Genomic DNA, 20,672 nt, shown 5'->3' on the forward strand with positions numbered 1-20,672 from the left:
CCATCACTCCTAGTCGCCACGTTGCAGTACTTGGCAATGGGGAGAAGTCTCCAGGACATCAAGTTCTCGACAGGCATCTTCCCCCAGGCTCTGGGGATCATTATTCCAGAGACCTGTTCTGCCATCATTCAGGTCCTGCGGAAGGACTATATTAGGGTAAGTTTTCTCCTTTAACATCACATTCTATGTATTTCATGTTTGCTAATGTACAGTGGAACCTCGGATTATGAGCATAATCCGTTCCAGGAGTATGCTCGTAATCCACTGTACTCTCATATCAAAGCGAGTTTTCCCATGTAAACGAAAATAATCTGTTCTGCATTCAATGGGATGCAATACCGCATGTGGCCAGAGGCAGGGGGCGCCGGAGAGCCTCAGAAAAGGCCGAAAAGGCCCGAGGGACACTTCAGCGGACCTCGGCAAACCTCGGAAAGACTCCGTTCACGAGCCTTTTCGAGGTTTGCCGAGGTCAGCCGAACTGTCCTTGGGCCTTTCCGTGCATATCCGAACGGCGCTGATTGGCGACTTTCGGCTCTGCTCGGCTCCTGCGCCCCCCATCTCAGGCCAAAAGCGGTACTGCACACCGCTTTTGGCCTGAATCCTGCTCGTTTTGCGAGACAACACTCGCAAACCGAGTTAGGAATTTTAGAAATACAGTGATCAGTTTGCGAAACACTCGTTAACCGCGTTACTCGCAAACCGAGGTTCCACTGTATTGCATTTCATTCATCATTCCCTAATTACCATGATTGTAATATGCTGTGAATGTCCCTTTTGTCCTCATGCATGCTGGAAGCTTTTAAACTTCCTTTTTTGTCCTTCATGCATATTTGCCTTCACTAACCTCCCCAGCATGCTATCCTGGGCCCATACACACCTAGCCTAGTCACCTAAAAATGTATTTTGTCAGCTCCATTGCAGTGCTTTACCCTAAACACCCCCTAAAATGTGGACAAATGTTATTTGTGTGCTTAAATTCATGCATAGTGCCAGAGTCTTTTTTTGGGGTCCCAAAATCATTTGGAACCCTCCCTCCCCCCAACGCTAAGTCATCCCATACCAGTCCTCTATCTGCTGACTTTACCCAACCCATACACACTATACCTACCTCTTTTGTGGTCATATTTATGACCAAAGCATGTAGTGAAAGGTCCTGCCTGAATACTTTCAAATGGTACTGTTTAAAGTTTTGTTCTCCTATTATCTTGATAGGTGATTGCATCATGTAAAAATGTGCTTCAATTAGGACAGTGTGTATTCATATTTTTGTATTGTGACACTTCTTACCTGTCCAGTGGGATGCCAATAGTGTAAAGTAAGGAGGGGCTGGCCAAAGAAACACACATTATTTATGCATTCAGCTCCCAATGAAGTGGAGAGGGTTACCTGCCCAAAACATCTCCCCCCCTAAAATTTTTACAATGGGCCTTCAGAGGGGGTAAGGAATCTGATAAGTGGACCTTATATTTTTGTCTTTAAGTACTCCTTAAAATAAATGTTATACTGATGTTGGCCAAGAATATTAGATCTAATCTGTTATCAATGTGCAAAAGTAATATATTTTTTTTCTTGTTTGACTCCACAATTTCCTTCAACGCCACAGGAATGGCAGACTGTGGCATCCCACTTTGCCCAGCGGTGGGACTTTCCTAACTTCGGAGGGGCAATAGATGGGAAACACGCCCACATAGTCCCACCTCCCAACTCGGGGTCATACTATTATAATTACAAAGGGTTTAATAGTATTGTGTTGTTGGCGGTGGTGTCGGCTACTTACGAGTTCCTGTATGTGGATGTGGGGAAAAATGGCCGGATGTTGGATGGTGGAGTCATTGCCCACACTGAGCTTTACCGACGGCTCCAGAATGGCAGCTTGGGCTTGCCACCTCCAGAAGACAATGTGGAAGGACTCCCCTTCGTCTTCATTGCAGATGAAGCATTTGCGCTGGGGGACCATCTTATGCGGCCATTCCCTATGAGGACCCTCACCCCGGACCATAGGGTTTTTAATTACCAGCTGGCCAGAGCCAGAAGAGTGGTGGAGAACGCTTTCAGAAAAATGGCCAGCCGGTTCCGCCTATTTCTGACACCAATCCACATGGCAGACTATAAACTCAACCATATTGTGCTTGCCTGCTGCATTATGCACAATTTTCTTAGAAAAAATGCTACAAACTATGTGGCCTCAGTTGGGACTGAGGCCAGCTTTCCTGATCCTTCAACCCTGACAGCACTTGAAGCTGGCCGTCCTGGCTTGCCGCCCCCCCAAAGCGCCGTAAAGTGAGACAAAAATATCTGGAGTAATTTACAGGTAGGGGGCCATTGATATGCCACACAATCAAGAAACATTTTAAAAATACATTTTTTTGGATAAACATAAATAATATTTCCTTGTATTTACTGCTTGTGTTTCTTTCTTTTGTGATTTTTTTGGTAGTCACGAAAATGGCATGATTGTGGCAAATTAAAAAGTACTGTGGGAGTTATTTACTAAAGGAAAATCCACTTTGCACTCCAAGTGCACTGCAAAAGTGCACTTGAAACTGAAATGAAAGTGCACTTGTAGTGCAAGGAGGGGATTTCCCTTTAGTAAATAACCCCCATTATCACTGTAAACACCAACTTACTACAAAAACTGCTTTTGAGCATTGAAAGAAGAAGCCATACATTGTTAAGTAGAAAACATTTTACTCAAAAGTACATTCACACGTGCGTTAGAAAAGATTTTTTGAACAAACCAACATCTTTGTTGTATAACATTTTTTTTGGTCACATTAGAAATAGCCTTTTTTTGGTTCAACAGGTATGTTTCCAAACAGAACATATACATCTCAGGAACTTACAAAGTTCAACTTTGACAAAGTGAAGGCAATATCAGACATTAGTATGTCCAAACTGTGTTGATATTACCTTCATCTGATAGGGTGATGTCACCCCTGTAAAAGCCAAATTTTGGAGATGCACACAAATTGGGATTCAAAATGGGGATTTCCCTCCCGATCCCATGCCTAATGTCAACATGTCCTAGCTCCCATCATGGGTGATCAATGGACGTGTTTTGGGGTGCAACCTCTTCCTCTTACCTACTTCAGTTGCGAGGAAGGGGTTGCACCCACAAAACGCGCACCTTGATATCCCGTGATGGCAGATAGCACATGTTGACACACCTGTGTGCATCTTCAAAATTTGGCTTTTAAAATACTTTAAAACTTGTTTTTAAAAGCAAAAATACACGATAAAACGGTACAATTTTGATGTGTTTTATATTCTGCCTAAAACATCAATGATGTTCTTCATTTTTTGTTGAACATCATTGATGTTTTCCTTTATCTTTTCTAAATCACGACTGCACCCCATTATCTCCTCGATGAGGATCTGGGCACTTTCACTTGTGAAATGAGATTCTTCTTCCACAACATCCACATCACCTAAAATAAAAAAAAACACACCATGTATTATAAATATGCAGGCATACATCTATTACCTGAAGCTGTGGTCTCAGACACTCACCTGTTGTGGTCACTATTTTGACCACTTCATAAAGGTCTCCCTCCTCATCCTCTGCTTGTGGTTTTGGGATTTCCCCTTCTTTAGGAGGTGTGGAGTCCCTAGTGTCCTCAGATGTCCTGAGTCTTTTCTCCCCTATGTGAATAAAAAAAAGGTATACTTAGCACACAGGTATTTGAGGGCAGAAATAGGAATATGAAACATTGCTTGGAAGTATCGTGTACAATTGTCTGTTTTGGCAGAGTTTCAAGCTGAAGACATTTTTAGTTCCTTTCTAAAGCTGGAATACTTCCTTTTTTGTACAAGTTTCACACATGAAGACACCCCTAGTATCCACTGGAGCACTTGCGTGGGACACCCTAAAGTTTTTTCTGATGTCCCACACTAGTGCTCCTGCGTCCAGATGTGTAAACAGCTGCTGAGTGTCCTCTCCTTACACTGAATCAATTTTCCATTTCATTCTAGTTACAAACCCATCTAGACAACAAACTTCTTTTAATATATATAGGCCTGAACAAATGTAGGTAACCTGCATCTGCCCAAAACATTGTATTTTAGTGGGTGAATGAACAATGTTTCCTATGACCGATTACTGTGCCCATGAACATGAAAGTTGCCATTTTAAAATGCACAACAGTAATGAAAAGCACATGGAGCAGCATGCAAGTAATAATAATAATAGGAACACACGACATCTACTTACATTTTTGAAGAACTCTCATGATCCTTCTGTACTGATCCTGCTCCCTCAATTTCAGGTCTGACCAGCGTTTCCTCAGTTGATCCTTGAATCGCCGTACCCCATAATTCCAGCGCAGACTCTTCACAACTTTAGTCATGATCCTCGCCTTTCTCACATTTGGGTTTAGGTAAGGTCCATGCTTCCTATCATAGTCGGCCCTCTTCAAGATGTCCACCATCTCTACAAAGGACATATTTGAGGCCTTAAATCTCCTCTGGGATTGGGACGTTCGTGGATCTGGGCTTTCGTTGTTGCTGCTCTCCTCTGCATGCACCTGCTGTGTCTCTGTCATGTTCTCTACCCACTGTGCTGAAAGAGAAGGGGTGGGGCATAGACTAGAAAAAATGTCAGGGGCGGGGCGGAGTTTCACACATGCGCAGTGTATATAAAGCGTAACACGCGTGCGTCGTACGTACGATCTGTGAGCGGAGGACGGTGTATCGGAAGCGACGATCGTTATAACGAAGGTACAATTTGAACTTGGTGCATCAGTGGCCTATACTGCTTCTAGATTGAGGCCTATATTGAGTCAAGCTTAAGAGAGTTTCGCTTGGCATTAGGGTTTGTCTTGTATTGTGTCTTGCAGAGAAAATGGATGGGTTCAAAGACCACAGCTTTCTCCCAATATTCATAGACAAGTACAGGGAGCTGGTGGGGTCTGTGGCAGGTCAAACACCCGCATTATAATAACAAAATAAAGAGGCAGGCAGCGCTGGAGAAACTGCTGGAGTTGGTGAAGCCGCAGGTCCCCACGGCAGACATCACCTATTTAAAAAAAAAAAAATTGGTGGCCCTTAGGAGCACATATAATCGTGAGCTTACTAAGGTCCAGAAATCCATGGGATCAGGAGCTGCAGCAGATGACATTTATGTACCCCAGGCTGTGGTATTATGACAGACTTCATTTTCTGGCAGACTAGACTGAAGTCAGGGAATCCCTCTCAACCCTACCTTCCACACTTCCTTACACCCCAGCTGAGGCTTCTGACGCCCAACCTGGGCCTTCCAGCCAGGAAGAAGTGGAGGAGCCCAGCTTGAGCCAGGTATAGCATTGTTCAACATATTTATTGTCGTAAAATAAATGATGTGAAATAGATGTTATTATTGATCACTAATTGCTGATTTAATAAAGTGTTTTATATATCAATAGACAGTGGTGGCCAACAATGTAAGGGACAAAAATGAAAAATGCTGGGGTCAGAATGATAGTCTTTTCTATTTATTAACATTCAATTTGGAACAGTCATGAGCTGAAAACTGTGTGTGACTGATGAACAATAAACTAAAACTATGTCCCTTTTTCATACACAGGAAAGCCTCAGCCAGGAGGAGGCTGTGGAATGGGGCAGCCAGGAGGTGGCTGGGGAATGTGGCAGCCAGGAGGTGGCAGGGGAATGTGGCAGCCAGGAGGTGGCGGGGGTAAGTGGCAGCTAGGAGCCTCACAGAATCTCAGGTCCCTCCCCTCTGCTTTCTGCAACTTTACCCTTGTAAAGTGGATCAAGAAGGGTTGCCAGCCAGTAATGATCTCTCTTCTTGATACCACAAATCCTAGGGTCCTTTCTCAGGCTTTGCAGAATCAGGGAGGCCATGCAGCGTAAGTTTTCAGAGGCATTCAATTCTGAGTCCTTTGTGTCACTAAGGATCACATTATCCGTAACTACCTCCTCCCAGCCACGTACAACTCCTTGGGTTTCTAAGGACTGAAAACCATACCTTGAAGACTGCTGCTGAGTGTTATCCTCTACATGCATGTGTTTGGCGGGCCGGCAGGAATGCTATCTGGATAAAGGGGGACTTCTGAAGAAAAAAAAGTCCTCCTCTTCCTCCTGCTGTTCTGCCTTAAGTGCCCTGTCCATGATTCCACGAAGTGTGTGCTCCAGCAGGAGGACTAGAGAGACAGTGTCACTGATGCATGCATTGTCACTGCTCACCTTCCTTGTGTACAGTATACTGTATTGTATACTGTGTACACCACCAGAAGTGTAGTAGAAACTGTACACACTGTATTAGATACTGTGTACACCGCCTGCAGTGTATTAGAAACCGTACGGCTGCAATGTATTGTATACTGTGTACACCACCAGAAGTGTAGTATAATCTGTACACACTGTATTCCAATAATACTGCATTTGTTGTGATATTGTATACTTGCATTTGGGACATCTTATATATTGTCTTACCTGTAATAAACTGAACCTGTGCTTGGCCCATGCAAGTTCACTCTTTAATGCTCTCTACCCAGGAGGGCATATTTATCTTCTTTTTGCTCCCCCACCAATCCATTGAGCCACTGAAAGATAGGAAAGGAAGCCCCAAGCACCATTGTATATCTTCCCCATCTTTCTACAATGTGAAGGAGGCTGACCTTTAAATATAAATTATATGAAAGGCAAAGGACACACCCCTGCAGTGCTCCCAGTTACTCAGACCATAAAGAATTGGTATGCCACAAACATTTTTCTACTACTTTACTATTATACTGACCTACTTTACTATTATTAGACTGAAACTTCAATACGGGGCACCTTCACCCCATTCCTGCCCAGGCCAATTTTCAGCGCTGTCGCACTTTGAATGACAATTGTGCAGTCATGAAATGCTGTACCGATATGACATTTTTATAATTTTTTTTTTAGACAGATATAGCTTTCTTTTGATGGTATTTAATCCCCATTGGGTTTTTAATTTTTTTGCTAAAAAAATGAAAAAGACCAAAAGTTTTTCTTAGTTTCTGTTAGAAAATTTTGTAAATAATAAATTTTTCTTCTTCACTGATGTGCGCTGATATGGCTGCACTGATGGGCACTGATAGGCTGCACTGATTGGCACTGATGAGATGACACTAAAGGACACTGATGAGGAGGCACTGATGAGGAGGCACTAATAATCATCACTGATGGGCACTAATAGGCACTGATATGTAGCACTGATAGGCGGCATGGATGGGTGGCACTGATGGGTGGCACTGATGAACAGGCACTGAAAGGCAGCACTGACTGGCATCACTGCTGGGCACTGATTGGCATCACTGATGGGCACTGACTGACATCACTGCTGGGCACTGCTGGGGCTACACTGGTAATCAGGGCACTGATGATCAGTGCCCTGATTATCTGTGCAGGTCTACCCTGTGAGAAAGTGCAGCTAATCACATATGTAAAAAGCTTCATCATGAGATATGAGCTCTTTACCTTTATCAGGTATGCACCTTGTCCCAGGCAAGTAAGGCGAGATTGGGACAAAGTCATATCACATTGTTCCAGAATGAGAGAACCACCCTCCCGTCATCATTTGTCTATACGATGGGTGGGAGGTGGTTAAATAGACAAATGCAATCATTTAAATGTTGGATAAAGGGTTTAGTGTAGTACATGGAAGCCACCTGCCCTATATTTGCCAAGACAGTCCCATATCTCTTCCCTCTGTTCTGACGATGCTGTGTCCTGGGTTGTGTTCTGAGATCACACCACCACACTTATTTGAGTTACTGAGCATGTGCAGGCTAAAGGTATTAGCCAAAGGAAATGGGGCCACCAGCTGGCAGTCCCCACATATTTAGTGATGGGACCGTCCAGAAAATGGATGTGAAATGGGAGAGACTTCCAAGAAGGTGGGCATTTCAGGTGAGGGCCACAGGCAAGGGTGACAGTGCCCCAGGGACTGGGATGAGGATGCTGGCAAGTATGGTGCAGTATAACACTTTTGAGGGACATAGTGAAAAGAGGGACACTGCCACGAAATAATGAACAGTAGGGAGCTATGCCACCATTGTTAAGTGAGGTGAAGAAAATTGAATCAAGGCCTGGGTAATTTCTTCTTTCCTGGCAGCTGAATGGGGTGGGAAGGGAGGGGGGAGATGAAATTGGGAGCATATGCCATTAGTGGAGGGGAACATTAAGGCCTGTTCACACAGGGTGTATGAATGCGTGCCCTGTGTGAGGACCCACACAGGGATGGTGTTCCATGCATCCCCGGGCAGGCAGTCACATTACTGTCAACTGGGATGCAGCAGCTGCACAGATGCAGCCGCTGTTCCCAATGTGACATGTGACATCTGTGCAGGTACAAGTGCACAGCCCCAAAAGCACCCAGGCTCTCACATGGAGCACAGGTTTATGCACCCCCTGTGAACAATGTCTAAAGCATGGCCTGCATGGACAAAGTACACACCCAAGCCGAAAAGAGCAGAGGGCCCCTCAATCTAAATGTAGAGTGTGCAAACCAGCAAATAGTATAAATAGATAAAATAATGCACTCACATGTAATAGAAGAGTCAGCATGTCATCTGAGGAGGACTTTTCATCACTGGCAGAGATCGGCAGGCAAGCAGCTAGTTATGCAGAATTCGGCCAGGAAGCTGCTGGGTTGATATTAAGGAAAGCGCTGAGGCTTGGAGAGTTGGAACGTGGGAAGCGTGGTGTGCAGCAGTGTCCAGGTGTCCTTGGCTTGCTCGGCAGTTAGCTGGTGTAGAGCAGAATCCAGCCAGGAAGTCTTCTGGGCAGATGCAGAGGGAGCGATGTGGCTTGGGGAGCTGAACCGAAGTCAGCGCGTTGTATACAACGGCTTCCGGGTGTCCTCGGCTGGATCAGCAGTCTCAGCTGGAAATCGTGATGACATCACTCTGTATGGGGGGTGACACGTTTCGGGGCACCACCCCTTTGTCAAACATTAGGGCTCTAAGCATTGACAAAGGGGCAGAGCCCCAAAAAGCGTAACCACACACTCTAAACTCAGATGGAGGTGCCCTCTGCTCTTTTCGGCTTTCATGTTTGCTAGGTTGACTCAGGGAAGCTGCTTCTTTCCTCTGAGTGTCCATATTCCAGAATGTCCATTCCTTTTTCACACACATGTACCCTATTGCATCTCTGGGAGGCTACAGCAGCGCCAGTCTTTTTCTTATATTGCTTTAAACACTCTGTTGTCTACCTCTATATCTACTGTTCTGTAGGTGATGATGGTGCCATCATTAACACTAAAAAGCTGAAAGTGGTAGAGACAAGGGCCCTGTAGGATTGTTTCCACTGAGCTCCATCAAATATACTTATGCCACAAAATGTGCCCATTCTCTCTCTCTATTAGAATATAGAGTCCATGGCTGGTGGGTTTTAGTGTGCAGTATGAGCAGTTAAATGTTGGAGGCTCGGTGCGTTTGTGATTCTATTTTTGTTGTGCAGAGGCCTTGCTAGCTGATGAAACATGATGAGATAAAACAGGAGGAAACATCATAAAGGAAGTATAATCCAGGTCAGGATTTGTCTGTGCCAGGAGCACTTCATTTACAAGCACAGGAGAAAATAGTTGTTACAACTGTTCCAAATCACACTAAAAGGGAAAGTGTTGCCTTTTCAATGTAGTCTCATTACACTGCAAATCATCTGCCTAAGGGAAGGTCACACAATGCATTGTGAACAGTGCGTCTGAACAATCCCCCCACATTCACAAAATGGGAAATGTTTATCTATGGCGTTACCTATGTCAGTGAACGTAGCAGCTAAATACAAATATGTTTACAATGAAGAAGTAAGGAAAAAACTACTGTCAAAGTAGGGCAATAGATTCAAACATTTTAAAGGGAATGTATACATTTTGGATTTTTTTTTTTATTCAAAAAAGATCAGCTTATTTTATTATAATTTTATTGGCTACATACCTGCTCTAGGTAAAAAAAAAAAAAAGATGAACTATAGTGAGCTAAAAATTATCCATTTCTGGATCCCCCCTCCCATCCCAAATACACTCTATTACCAAAAGTATTGGGACACCTGTCTTTACATGCACATGAAATTTAATGGCATCCCAGCCTTAGTCCATGGGGTTCAATGTTGTACTGGCCCACCCTTTGCAGCTATACCAGCTTCAACTCTTCTGGGAAGGCTGTCCACAAGGTTTAGGAGTGTGTCTATGGGAATGTTTGACCATTCTCGCGTTTGTGAGGTCAGGTACTGATGTGGATGAGAAGGCCTAGTCTCCACTCTAATTCACCCCAAAGGTGTTCTATCAGGTTTAGGTCAGGACTCTGTGCAGGCCAGTCAAGTTCCTCCACCCCAAACTCACTCACCTATGTCTTTATGGACCTTGCTTTGTGCACTGGTGCGCAGTCATGTTGGAAGAGGAAAGGGCTGTCCCCAAACTGTTCCCACAAAGTTGGGAGCGAGAAATTGTCCAAAATGTCCTGGTATGCTGACGTCTTAAGAGTTCCCTTCACTGGAAATAAGAGGCCAAGCCAACCCCCGAAAAACAACCCCACACCATAATTCCCCCTCCACCAAATGATTTGGGCCAGTGCACAAAGAAAGTTCCATAAATACCAATACATTTTGGACAATTTCATGCTCTCAACTTTGTGGGAACAGTTTGAGGATGACCCCTGCCTGTTCCAACATGAATGCGCACCAGTGTAAAAAACAAGGTCCATAAAGACATAGATGAACGAGTTTGGGGTGGAGGAACTTGACTGGCCTGCACAGAGTCCTGACCTAAACCCGATAGAACACCTTTGGGATGAATTAGAGCGGAGACTGCGAGTCAGGCCTTCTCATCCAGCATCAGTGTCTGACCTCACTGAGGCGCTTCTGGAAGATTGGTCAAACATTCCCATAGACACACTCCTAAACCTTGTGGACAGCTTTCCCAGAAGAGTTGAAGCTGTTATAGCTGCAAAGGGTGGGCCAACTCAATATTGAGCCCTACAGACTAAGACTGGGATGACATTAAACTTCATGTGCGTGTAAAGGCAGTTGTCCCAATTCTTTTGGTAATATATTGTAGTTAACCTGCTTGTAAAGCCACTTTGTCCTATTCCTACAATCCACTGTGTTACATTAAATTATGTACCCCTGTGTATGTGCTTTTTAAAAAATATGCCACTTTATACCTTATTTCATAGCGCTGCTCAGCGCTCATGTGACTGCCTGCCACTCTCCCCTCCCAATCTGATAGCTACAGTGGAAAGGGCTGTTTATCCCTCCGCTGACATCAGCCGAGAGGAGGGGAGGGGAGGAGAGGAGGAGAGCAGTGGGCGGTCACGTGAGCACCGAGCAGGGCTCTAAAATAACGTATAAAGCGCCATATTTTTTAAAAAGCACATACACTGGGGAACATAATTTAACGTAAGACAGTAGATTGTAGGAATAAGACACAGACAATTTAGCAGCGGGGGGGGGGGGGGGAGCAGATCGACACTGTGACAAGATGACAGGCAGGGAGGGGGGGAGAGGGAGCAAGGAGAGGCAGTGGGATCACGGAGGCACGTAAACTGACCATGGTATCATGGATCAGAAGCCGTGATAAACCTGATCAGTTTTACAGAGGGGAAGGCAGCGCCAGGCAGGATCAGCCAGGTATTTAAGATTATACAAAGGGCCAAATTACACAGCACAAGCACTGTGCTGTTATTCATGCTTTAAAGCAGCGGTCTCCAAACTGCAGCCCTTTGCTTGCCTTTATCTGGGCTTTGGGGCACTATTCCATCCACTAACACCAACGATGGGGCATAATTCCTGTCGTTGACACCAACAGTAAGGCACTATTCCTCCCACTGACACCATTAAAATGCACAATTCCTTCCATAAATACCAGCAATGGGCCACTATTCCTCCCACTGACACCAGCAATGGGGCAGAATTCCTTCCATTGGCACTGAATTAACCACTTCCTGCCTGACTTATTGTAAAATGACAGCCAGGCAGGAGCTTCCAAATCATATGACATCCTCCCCGTCTTGCAGCGGCACAATCTGCTACCAGGGTCCACTGGACACAGTGGAACAGACTGATCTGTACCAGGGTGCTGTGATTGCTGTGACCAATCCTAGTGATCACATGTTCATGTAAGCAACTGGCGTGAATGACTTTCATTCCTGAAAGCTTGCCTACTATTTGATTTTGGGAATGGTCACAGTGATTACATGGTGTACAGGGCCAATCACAGCAGCCCTCTACCATATGATAGCTGTGGCCAATCACAGCATCACAATAGTGAAAGCCATTCATGACAGTTAAAACGATTGTTGTTACAGTTATCAAAAAATCCTGATCATCCCCCAGAGTAATACAGTGTTACTATGATGACACTGCACTAGTCTGGTGACAGTATGTAAAAAAAATTGTAAAAAATGTAAAAAAAAGAAAATGTAAAAAACACTGTCACCAGTCAGTGTCCCTAATGACCACCACTCACTCAGTGTCCCTAATCATTGCTGTACCCGTCGCATTGTCCCTGATCAATGCCACACCAGTAACAGTGTCCATGGTTACTGCCAAACCAATTACAGGATCCGTGATCACTGCCACAGCAGCCACAATGTCCCTGATCACCACTGCAGCAGTCACAGTGTCTCTGATCACCGCCACAGTAGACAGTGTCACCATAATGAATTTGTTTACATGTACAATGCTCTCTGAAGAGCCATCCCTGTTTGAATCTTCAGAAAGCATTTGACAGGCAGTGATGAGGCATTGTATCTGTTCCTCACCACCTGCTTTAACCCCTTGGACCGCACACAAGAAACCCTCACTTGAACGAATCAGAATCAGGAGTACAGGGGGTGTAATTCCTACCACAGCTGCGAAGCAAAACATTGCACCCACGGCATGTGTACACCCCCCGGCCACTGCCTTTGAAAGGGGATAGCAATTGATGGGTGGTTAAGCTGTTCTGTAACTGTGAGGTTATACCACCCCCAACCTCAGGTGTGAACATGATCTAATAGTGCAGCTGCAGCCACGCACAGTTCTCCAATCACCACCGCATCAGCCATGGTGTCGCCAGACCAGTGTAGCTAGAACCAGTGTTTCTGATTGCCACCAGACCAGTGCTGCAAGGAACAGTGGAAAACAAGTGTATAGGTGCTGCAACCTTCCCACATAAAAGCTCCGCCCGGTGCTTAGACCTTGGGGCTGCTGACACCTCCAACGTATCAGAATAAGGAAATGGATGGTCTGCGCTCAGGGTGACATCCAAAATAGTATTCCTTTATTAAATACATGTACAAAGCTTTAAAACAGTCTACGTGTTTTGGACGTTAGTCCTTAGTCATGGCTAAGGACTAACGTCCGAAACGCGTAGGAGCCTGACAACTCCACACAGCTCCAGCTTCGCCCACTGACAGCCTCCATCAGTTCCCTACGGACTTGGTAAGCCCAATACAAACTGACTCTGACTCTATGCTGGCCAAGTTCCGTTCTATTGTGCGGGATGAAATTACCACCGCCTCCTGCAAGCTCTCCTCTGATTTAGTGAAGGGCCTTAAAGAGATAAGCCACCGCACCAATAAGTTGGAACACCGCATGGATATGGCTACTACTGTGCTACAGGGCCATGAGGAGGAAGTAGATAAATTGTCTGCAGAACTGGAAGTCATGCAAGATAAACTTGAAGATGCAGAGAATAGGGCCCGCAGGGATAACCTTCCCTGAAGGTATCCCTGAAGCTGTCACTGACCTACAGGGCACAGCAACTGCTTTCTTACAGGAATTGGCATCCAAGATGCCTCTAGAAAGGTTGGAATTTGACGGTATTCACTGATCCCAAACCCCCAAACCATCAGGGGGCCCGCCTCGGGACATAATTGTCAAATTTCACTACTACCGCACTAAGGAGAGACTCTTGCAGTCTGCTAGGGAGCAACAAGACCTCTCCTTCCAAGGCAACCCTCTCCAGCTGTTTGCGGACCTCTCACCACTCCCCATCCCAAGGCGCTGGAGCCTGAAACCCTATCTCTGAGTCCTGCAGACACAAGGGATCAAATACAGATGGGGATTCCCCTTCAAACTCTCGTTCTCCCATCAGGGCCGGCAGTTCCACGCCTCCTCTCCATCTGATCTGTGTCGTCATTTTTAGGAGCTACGGTTCGACCTGCCTTCATCCCAAGAGGTCACAGCGTCTATATCCTCCCGGCCAAGATCTTCCCAGCCTTCTCGCCCACTCTCTCAACCTTCACAAAAGTTTCAACGCAACTCTCAGGCCCTGCGAGATCTCCAGGCCCAGCATTTTATGAAGGTCCCTGTGGGCTGACGATGGTGGCCTCATCTTCCTGGCTTCCATACATTACTACTACCCCGGTGATCTCCTGAGGCTGGATGGGTGCATTTGACACCCTCCTTTTCTGCGCTCATATGTGTGGTGCCCGATGCCATCCACCCCGCTGTTCCAGAACTTTCATGTAATTGAACTGAACTCTCGGGTGTTTGTCCCCTTCCCATATGACCCCTACCCCAAACCCGGATTTGGGACTGTGGATTGCTGCCCAATTAAGAGCCGCTCCTCCTGTGAGATGGTGGCCTTGGGAATGGTGACCTATGATACTCAATGCTCTGCTGTTCCTAGTTTTGGGTATTATTGTTGCCTTTTTCTATCACCTAGTCACCTGTTGCCCTAGTCGCTTCAGAAGTTTCTTAACTACTGTGTGGTGGGTGGGGGTAGGTACTTGAACGAGACTGTTTACTTAATATAGGTTGGCTGCCCCTTATGCTTTATTTTTCTTTTTATGTAAGGGTTGGATGACAGTGACCCCCAGTCTTCAACCGGTGGTGTATGTGATTGAATAGATGTCTTCCATCCCAGTTGAATCTGTTATAGAGCCTTTTTGCTCATTTTTGTTTTACACTTTGCAATTATTGATTTAACGGCCTGCATTTGTTGTGCTGGTTTCTTAGGTCGCTTGCTCGCTGGGAGGCACCGTTTGGAGATGGCAGCCCCTGGAGAATGAGGGACCCATATGTATAGGTCTTATTTTACTTGAATACTCTTAGTGCCTTATATAGTACATTAGATATTGTGCTTATTTTATTTATGATTATCTCTAAATTTTAGGATGGTTCAGACGGGCCACTGCTCCCCTTATGTTCCCGGCACTTGGCTCAGGCCGTAGTCTTGACCAACGTCCGGCCTCCTTTTGGACCTTTTGTCCCACACAGTGAAGCGCTTCCGCTCTACTTGTTTGCCTCTTTTCTTTTTCTTTTCACTCATCTCTTCTCTTCTCCCCCCCCCCCTTAATTCCGTGGGGTGTCTGGGCAGTGTAGTCTTTTGGTACGTCTCCCTGATGTCATGGCTCTGAACTGGCTGTCCCTAAATGTTTAGAGTATGAACTCTACTCACAAGAGAATGAGATTTTTAAATACATCCAAAAACATTGCATACCTGCAGGAAACTCACTTCTCCTCCTCTTGCCCCAAATATTTTTACGCTCTGTACCTTCAAGTCTACCTGGCTAACGGTCCGACTAAGAAAAGAGGCATACTTATTGCTCTTCGCAAATTGGTTACCTTCAGTTGCAGTAGGCAGATACCTCCTGATACAGGGTATTATTCAGGACACAGAAGTTACCATCCTGACATACTATGCCCCAAATATAAATCCAGGGCCCTTTCTGACCCATGTTGGCTCCTTGTTGAAAGCCCACCAGAAAGGTACTCTCCTTTTGGCAGGAGACTCCAATGTGACTCTGAACCCTGCAGTTGAGAAATATCCCTCGAAACGCAAGGCACCTTTTCCGGATGCTAAAAAGTTTTTACACTCACTGCGAAGTCATGACCTGGGGGACGTCTGTAGTGGGCTCCATCCTCTGGGCAGGGACTACACTCATTACTCTCATCCCCATTATTCCCACTCCCGAATTGATCATATGTTTGTGTCCAGGAAACACCTCCCATAATTGTATCCGCCTCAATATTAGTGGCTCCATGGTCAGACCACGACCCTGTTCTGGTTGTTTGCCACTCTTTGCTCTGCAAACCTCAACATTTCCCCTGGGTCATGAATGTCTCCCTTCTGTCTTTCAAGGAGATACTGTACTAGGAGATATTCACCAATCTTCTGTTGACTACTTTCGTCTTAATGTCGGTTCTGTTTCTTCCCCTGTGACCCTATGGGAGGCATACAAAGCGGCCCTTAGGGGACATGTTATTCAACTGGTGTCAAAGCGCAAGAGGGATCGCTTATTGACTCGGCGAATCCTGGAGACACGCTTGGAATCACTATCGATGACTTTTAAGCAATCCCCTACTCCTGCTAATCACAAACGACTAGACCAAGCCCGTACGGAATTGGACTTATGTTTGACGGATGAGGTGGAACGCACACTTCGCTGGGCTTGTCAGAAGTGGTACGCCAAGGCGAATAAACCTAACAAACAGTTGGCCAATAGGTTGCGTGTTTTCTCTCCAGGCCATAACCCCGTTACCTTACGCACTTGCCATAATATCCTCAAAGGCAACCCTATGCAGGTTCTGGACAAATTTCGACATTGCCTTACCATTCTGTACTCGCCCCCTAGCCAGTCCTCCACCCAGGGCTTGGACACCTTTCTGGATGGCCTGACACTACCCTCCTTATATGAAACCCACATGTCGTTAATGGACAGAGACATACAGGTCTCCGAAGTTTTACAAATGTATTAAAGAACTGAAAGTGGGAAAGAGACTGGGCCTGGATGGCTTTACAGCACTTTTCTATAGAAAAATGGCTGACGTTGTAGCCCCCCACTTAATGACCATGTTTAACTCTGTAAAAGATGGTCAAACCTTTACTTCTACCCTCCTGACCGCCAATATAGTGATGATTCCTAAACCTGACTGGGACCATTCCTCTTGGGCCAATTTTAGGCTGATCTCCCTTATAAATATAGACATGAAAATTTTAACAAAAATTCTGGCCAACAGCATGAACTCCTTTTTACCTCATCTGATTAAAAAGGATCAGATGGACTTCATCCCGAGAAGACAGGAGACACCATTAGACGGATGCTTTAAATCCAACATATAGTACATAGCAGATCCTTGGCGACGATGTTCTTATCCCTCTACGTGACTAAAGCCTTAGACACCTTGTCTTGCCCTTACTTGATGACAGTACTCCACCACTACAGCTTTGGCAACTAATTTTTGAGCTGGATCTCGGCATTATATGACTCTCCCCAGGCCAAGATCAAGTACTACGGTTTTAAATCGCCTCTTTTTCCCATCAGGAGGGGGACCAGGCAAGGCTGCCCACTCTCCCCACTTCTATTTATCCTAGCATTAGAACCCTTAGCGGAGGTGATACACTCTCACCCAGACATAACAGGAGTAGTCTGGGGTACTTCTCATAAGATAAGATATCATTATTTGCGGACGATATCCTGATGTCCCTAACTAACCCCGGCATCGCCTTGCCTAGTCTGTTATCCCTCCTGGGTACCTTTGCGTTATTTTCGGGATTATCTGTTAACCCTACTAAATCTAAAGCTATGTCTCTTAATCTTCCACCCTTGAAGCTGGCAACCCTAAAAAATGCTTTTTCATTTTAATGGCTCACTTCTCTGCCTTACCTGGGGATTAGGCTCACTCTGACGTACGAGGGACTCTACCAGGCCAATTTCCCCCCTCTGTTTAGGAAGCTATCGGATATGCTGTCCTCCTGGTCCCATCTCCCGTTATCCTGGTTCGGCAGGATTGTGGCATGACTTATATGCCAAAACTGATGTACCTTTTTCACATCATGCCGGTCCCGGTTCCTACATATATTCTGCACATTCATCAATGTAAAATCCTGAAATTTGTCTGGGGTTCCACCAGGCCCAGAATCAACAAACAGGTTCTATACACCCGTAGGATCAATGGTGGCCTTTCGGTTCCCAATCTCCAAGCCTACTATACAGCAGCACCCCATTATCTCACCTCCATGAGCAACATCAAATGCCGTTATGGGCCACAATGGATTTAGTTGACTCTTATCCCTCCCTGCCCTGGCTCCCTCACAAACACCATCCTGACACTCTTGGGCCTTGCTTGGCACATTCCCTCTGCTTGTGGGACTCGTTTAAATACTCGGCGGACTGGATTTCTCCTCATCTTCCCTTACTTCGCCTCCTCCATATCTCTTTGTTTCCACCAGGCCGTGATAACCCACAACAGTTCTCTTGGTAGACTAATAACGGTTTTGTTGATATCCATTCTTTATTCACCTAATTGCATTTGATGCTCTGCGTTCCTCACACGATATTCCACTCTGTGAACGTTATAGCTACCTACAGCTTCGCCACTTTCTACAACAGCTCATCAAGTCCTACTCCATACATCTTAACCCCTTTTGAAAGCCTTTGTAGATCCCGGCCTCAATCTTCGGGCTTAATTTCTTTAGTCTACGCAGCAATCATCTCCTCTAAAAAACACTGATCAAACCTTACCGCCTCCAGTGGGAGGCCGAACTGGGGAGGCAGTTGGATCCGGAGGACTGGCAGGTCATAACTATCGCTCTGTCCAAATGCTCCAAAAAATGTTGTCATTTTGGAGAATGCATATCTTCAATCTTCGGGCTTAATTTCTGTGGTCTACGCAGCAATCATCTCCTCTAAAAAACACTGATCAAACCTTACCACCTCCAGTGGGAGGCCGAACTGGGGAGGCAGTTGGATCCGGAGGATTGGCAGGTCATGACTATCGCTCTGTCCAAATGCTCCAAAAAATGTTCTCATTTTGGAGAATGCATATAAAATACTATACGGATGGTATTATACCTCGGCTAGATTGGCTCGTTTTATTCCAACTTATTCTCCTCTTTGCTTCCGGGGATGCTCTCACGAGGTACCATGTCACACATCTGGTGGACATGTCTAAGAGCATGCAGATTATGGGTCAAAGTCTATTCTCTTCCCCGCACCTTATTTCATACAAATCTGAAAAGGGACTCTTATGAGGCTCTCCTATGTAAACCAATTATAGGACTACTTCGTCTGGAAAGCCAGCTGGCGCTGCATCTGTTTACTGCAACTAAACTGACTATAGCAAGAGCCTGGAAGACACCCATACTTAGCTTTGAGGCTGTTAAACATCGTATGAACGGTATTATGGTAAACAAAAAGCTGATGGCCATACTTTCAAACACTCATGATAAATTCCTTAGGATCTGGCAGCCTTGGGTCGCCTACATATGACCTACCAGATTTGATTCTACGCTCCTATCTGTTGTAATATGTTGTATGTGTACATATATATGATAATAATATAAAATCCCACATAAATCTACCAACATATTACAACACTATCGATCTAATATCTGCTTGCCCGTCACCCTGCGGATCCCCCTTTCCTTTTTACTCCTACCCTCATTCGTTCTCCTGGTCTGTCACCCCTCTCCTCCTTCCTTTTCTTTTTGCTTTTTTTTCCCCTTACTCTTTTTACATATCCTTCTATCTCATCAGGCCACCAGGCTTGAGCCTGGCTGACATGGTCACATGGTTAATTTTTCAGCATTGTTATATTGTATACCTTCTATATTATATCTTTAGAATAGGTGGTTTGATAATATGCTGCATGCAAAAACCCATGAAGGAGTTTTCTATCTACACTTTAAACAGCGTGTTCCAGGATACTGTAGCTCTAGGAGGGGATACTTATCCCCCAATCGTTCAATCTTATGGACCTGAACATATCAATGTACTCCTTTTTTATTTATCTTCCTTTTGCTCATGGTATTTTATGTTTATCTTCTATGTGACCATAGATGTGATGAGCTGTTCTGTTGAACTGATTACTAACAAACCCTTTGTACAAGAGATCTACCCAGAGTGGCTCAATGATATTGAGCTTAGGAGACTGAGATGCTCACTCCAGAACCTTCATTTTATTCTGCTGTAGCCAATGACAGGTCGACTTTGCCTTGTGTTTTGGATCATTGCCATGTTGGAATATCCAAGTACGACCCATGCGCAGCTTCCTGGCTGATGAATGCAAATGTTCCTCCAGTATTTTTTAAAAACATATTGCATTCATCTTGCCATCAATTTTGACCAAATTTTCTGTGCCTTTGTAGCTGACGCATCCCCAAAACATCAGTGATCTACCTTCGTGTTTCACAGTAGGAATCGTGTAACTTTCATCATAGACCTTGTCAACTCCTCTCCAAATGTAGCGTTTATAGTTGTGGCCAAAAAGCTCAATGTTGATCTCATCACTCCAAATGACTTTGTGCCAGAAGGTTTGAGACTTGTCTCTGTGCTGTTTGGCATATTGTATAAGGGATACTTTGTGGCATTTGCGTAGTAATGTCTTTCTTCTGGCAACTGGACCATGCAGCCCATCTTTCTTCAAATGTCACCTTATTGTGCATCTTGAAACAGCCACAGCACATGTTTTCAGAGAGTCCTGTATTTCACCTGAAGTTATTTGTTGGTTTTTCTTTGCATCCTGAACAATTTTCCTGGCAGTTGTGGCTGACATTTTAGTTGGTCTACCTGACCGTGGTTTGGTTTCAACAGAACCCCTAATTTTCCACTTCTTGATAAGAGTTTAAACACTGCTGATTGGCATTGTCAACCCCTTCGATATCTTTTTATATCCCTTTCCTGTTTTATACAATTCAACTACCTTTTCCCGCAGATCCTTTGACAATTCTTTTGCTTTCCTCATGACTCAGAATCCAGATATGTCAGTGCAGCACTGGATAA

General features: G+C 45.1%; 1 long non-coding RNA gene across 1 annotated transcript in view; it reads left to right on the forward strand.

Moving 5' to 3' along the window:
• LOC141108941 (uncharacterized) overlaps positions 1–20,672 on the forward strand; it is a 159,753-nt gene that overhangs the window by 29,445 nt on the left and 109,636 nt on the right. The window contains exon 2 of the long non-coding RNA XR_012236180.1: positions 5,561–5,668. This is a non-coding gene — a long non-coding RNA (uncharacterized lncRNA). The remainder of the gene's footprint in view (positions 1–5,560; positions 5,669–20,672) is intronic.

Source organism: Aquarana catesbeiana, linkage group LG01 (assembly GCF_042186555.1).
Source record: "Aquarana catesbeiana isolate 2022-GZ linkage group LG01, ASM4218655v1, whole genome shotgun sequence".
Classification (NCBI taxonomy): Eukaryota; Metazoa; Chordata; class Amphibia; order Anura; family Ranidae; genus Aquarana; species Aquarana catesbeiana.